The following is a 4755-nucleotide window of genomic DNA, read 5'->3' on the forward strand; positions in this document are numbered from 1 at the left end:
ATGGCAAAACCCCATCTCTACTAAAAATACAAAAATTAGCCAGGTGTGGTGACGGGCACCTGTAGTCCCAGCTACTTCGGAGGCTGAGGCAGGAGAATCGTTAGAACCCAGGAGGTGGAGGTTGCAGTAAGCCGAGTTTGGGCCACTGCACTCCAGCCTGGGTGATGAGCGAGACTCTGTCTCAAAAAAAAATTAATAATAGTAATAATATTGGGTACCTACTGTATGGCAGTGTGCATGCAAAGCATTTTATAAGCTGTATCTCATTTCATCCTCAAAAAGAAAACACACGCAAAAGCTTCCAATGCACTTTTTGAGAAGCAGATCTTGAGGCTGAGATGCTACGTAATGCGTCTGAGCGTGTAAGCCTGCAAAGCAGAGCATAGCCAGTAACGCCATGCTCTACTGCCACGCTACACACTCAGAGCCCTGTGGTCGTGGGCTGCCTGGGTACAAGCCTGCCTTAAGGGTCAGAACAAAACCAAAGTTAGTGTCATCTTCACTCTGAGACATCCCTCATTACCCCAAGAGAGACAGGCCCGAGGGCCCTTCCCCAGGGCTGAGTCTCTGTCACTCCAGACAAGCCCTGTCTGGCTCCACTCTGGACACCGTGCGTCCAACCTTGAACACAGCACTGAACCAACTCTTCTAAGGGGGAGTTTCAACTCCTCAACTCCAAAAAAGAAATCTCTCCTAGAAGCTTCGAAGTCCCCTAATCCTAGCCAACATTTCATACCAGTCATTTGGAAAACAAAGTCCATCAGCGAACTTTGCCAGGACTTTTGTGTTTTTCGCAGTATCTGCCTTCAGCCAGGTAAGTCAGTCAGCCACCAGACAAGGAAGCTGTCCCTTCTCCACTGGTTCTGAGCCCCTTCTCCTGGTCAGACCAGTGGTTGACACCTTGAGAGCCTCTGTGTCTTGGAACTGCCTTTCCAGGCTTAAATTAAGCCTGTGTTTCGTAACACCCTTTCTCTGTGCTCCCGAGCTTTCCGTGGTGCCCCAGAGGAAAGAAGAGACAGAGCAGACGTTTTCACTGTCATGTTTCTATCAAAGTACACTTGAAGGGAGAGGGAAAGTGTTCAGGCCTAGGCATGGGGATCCTGGTCTTTTCTCCCGTGCTGCTGTCAGGAAACACGACAGCCTTAGCTGAGTCTCTTCTTTTCCTGCGGTTTGTAGAAAAGGAGGTAGCACTGAATGGCCCAGGGCCGTTTCTCCCTCGAATTCTGCAGAACCCTGTGATCTCCTCAGTCTGCCCCTCCAGGAAGAGTGAGGCCAGCGTCCAGCCCCACCCAGCCCAGCCCAGCTCTATAAAGGAGCCTCTCAGGCAGCCACGACTGGGAGTTTCAGCTCTGTGCCCTCTTCGGCCATGAACCTCCATCTTTCTGCATTACTCCTCCTCCTGGTGATCCTACTGCCTTCAGGTAAAATAGTGGGTGTGGGTCTGAACATAAAAGTGGGGGTTCCCAAAGATTGAGATGCTTTAAAAACCCTCTAACTATAAGCCCAGCAACAGGACACCAGTATCAGATGGGCCAGCAGGTTAGGGGCACAGCAAGCAGACTGCTCCTGCCCTGCTCTGCTGCTGCTGCAGCCGCAAGATCTGCCAGGGCACCGGGGAGGGGAGTGGATGTCACTGTGCACACAGATCATGCAGCAACCCAAATTCCTATCTCCCCTCCAATGCCTCTGGCTACCCTGAGCGTCATCTGCCTTGCCGAGATGTGATCAGAGGTGAGGTGAATCACAACTAACAAGCCACCCACCAGGAGGTGATGGCAGGCCTAGGATTTCTCCCAGCCTCATGAAGATTGATGTTTCTTTTCTGTGGTCTCTCCCCACATCAGGAAAAGGTATGTTTGGGAATGATGGAGTCAAAGTCCGCACCTGCACTAGCCGGAAAGCCGTATGTTTCTTCGGGTGTCCGCCAGGATACCAGTGGATTGCGTTCTGCCACAATATTCTGTCTTGCTGTAAAAATATGACACGTTTTCAACCCCCACAAGCCAAAGAGCCATGGTCTCATTAAAAAGATGTGTGAATGGCTCAAAGTACTAAACTCCTAATCTGTGTGTAAGGATCTGAGAGCTTGAAAGTGAGCCATGGGCAGCAAATGAGGACCAGATTCTGATAATTTACTGGCAAAATTCCAGAAGCATTTTGTAAAGGGAGCACTGCCATGAAATGCATCCCCTATTATTTTTCCTACCCTCCCATCCCCAATCACTCATTCCTCTTTCAAATTCAAATTCAGGCCAGGCACAGTGGCTCACGCCCACCAGTAACCACAACACTTTGGGAGGCTGAGGTAGGCAGATCACCTGAGGTCAGGGGTTCATGACCAGCCTGGTCAACATGGTGAAACCCCATCTCTACTAAAAATACAAAAATCAGCTGGGTTTGGTGGTGGGTGCCTGTAATCCCAGCTACTCGGGGAGGCTGAGGCAGGAGAATTGCTTGAACCTGGGAGACGGAGGTTGCATTGAGCCAAGATCGTGCCACTGCACTCCAGCCTGGACAACAGAGCAAGATTCCATCTCAAAAAATAATAATAATAAAATTCGATGGATTAATACAAGTTCACAGGCCCAAGCGATGATATATTCTGGGCATAGAAACGAGCTAACCATGCACCAGGCACACATTTGAGTGATTTTCAGCTATCAGGTAACTTACTCCACACAATAAAATCTACAATTTCTCCCATTTTGCAGATGAAGAATATGTTCCAAGGTCACACGACAAGAGTTAGTCCTGGGATTAAACCCAGACAGTCTGCACGCAGTGTCTTGAGTGTAAAGTTGCACCACCTCTCTGTTAGTAAGTATAAGATTCTAGCCAGATTGTGGTTCCAATGAGGAGGCAAGAATCCAACTAGACCCCTCGAATGGCAAGCCCCTCAACACTCATCCTGTGGTTTAAAGCCATCACGCTTCTGGTTGCCAAGTTGCTTTCATGGTTCTGTACTCAGTGGCTTTCATGAGTCACGATCAGTGTCACCCTAAAATCCCACACACTGAACATGCTACTTTCACCACTGCAGTGACACACTGGACCATACACCCATTCCAAATGTGCAGCTGTCTGCCGGGCAGGACTGTCCAACAGCACATCCTACCATCCACTCCAGGGTTCCCACCTGGAGGCAGAGGCCTCGGGTCTGCATTGAGACCCTCCTCATTCTCTACTAAGAAAAGACAAGGGTAGCTGAGTTTCAGGAGCTCCCTTCTCCACGAACGTGCCTGGCAGGCACACTCTGACAGTCTGCACTGAATGCTAAGCAGGGGTGAGCTGACTGCTCAGAGCCCAGCCTCAACATCAATCCCCCAAATTCCAGCAAAGAAGAAAAACCAGAGATCATCATGGTCCACGAGGCAAGCCTCTGAGGGCATCATGCTTTAGCTCATCCCTTTGGGTCTGTGAGTGTGTCTACAGTGGGCCTGTGGCATCAGACCAGCTGCACATGCTCATTTCAAATCACCCCCGTATAAAAAAAACAAAAAAACAAAAAAAAACAGGGAAGGACATTGCAAAAGTTCACAAAACAATATAAATGCAGTGAAATTAACATAAAAATAGAAAATAAAAGAGAAAACTGGGTGAAGGGAAAAAGCAGATATTCTTTCACCAGATGTCAAAAGGATCCAAAGCTCAAAAAAGGCTAAACACCCCAACGCTTTTCTTGCAGTTTCTAAGGCCATGGTCACTCCAGCCTGGTGGAGATGCTGCTCTAACTTTGACAGTGGGGAGCAGAAAAGACACAGCTCTCTCCAGCTGCACTCAGAGAGGACCGAAACTGTACAATTACTTTTGCTGAAAACCCACACAAGAAACAAGAATACTAAATGATCACACACAAACAGCGTAATGTACTGACCCTGTAGCCCACTGGATGTGAACTTCGAGTCAGTGGGCAGCGTCTCTGCGGGGGCCACAGGTGTCAATTTCGCTCTCCAAGTCCCAGGGCAGCCATGGGGAGGGTCCACAATTTAGGCTTAGGGACCTATGTCTCCAGAAATTTTACTAGAGTGAATGACAGAATCACGTGGTTGCCATCGAGATAGCAGCTCATCCTGGTGCAGCAAACTGTTTCAGGACCATGATTAGACAGAACAGCCCTGCAGAGCCCCCTTGGTTTATGGGCGTGTCTCACACCGATTCTGTGGGGGCAAGATATATTCCCAGTACTCTCTGTATGCTTAAGATATCCAGAGTTGATGTCTGTTACTTGAAACCAAGAAATCTGGCCAGGTGCAGTGGCTCACGCCTGTAATCCCAGCACTTTGGGAAGCCGAGGCAGGCAGATGACCTGAGTTCGATACTAGCCTGGCCAACATGGTGAAACTCCATCTCCACAAAAATACAAAAATTAGCCGGGCTGCTCTTGAACTCCTGACCTCAGGTGTCCATCCACCTCGACCTCCCAAAGTACTCAGCTGTCAAATAATAATCACAAAGGACTCCCCATATTGTGTCTGTCGAGTTACATTAAACGGTTCAGATATGGAGCCACGGCACTTTTCCAAAAGCCAGCGTCTCTGCCTTTCAAGATCCAGGTATACAGAAGCTCAGCTTTTGTTCAACAAACGTCAGACTCCTCTTACCACCCAGTTCCTGATTGTGCATCTCAGGAACTCCAAAAACCAGGCTGGAAACAACCATTCTTAGTGGAATGAGCAGGTGGGATGAGAGGAGTGAAAAGGAGAGGGTGCTCTTGCATTAAGCATTGCCTCTGTGGGGCCCTTCTAGAAACCAGTT

Source organism: Papio anubis, chromosome 8 (assembly GCF_008728515.1).
Source record: "Papio anubis isolate 15944 chromosome 8, Panubis1.0, whole genome shotgun sequence".
NCBI lineage: Eukaryota > Metazoa > Chordata > Mammalia > Primates > Cercopithecidae > Papio > Papio anubis.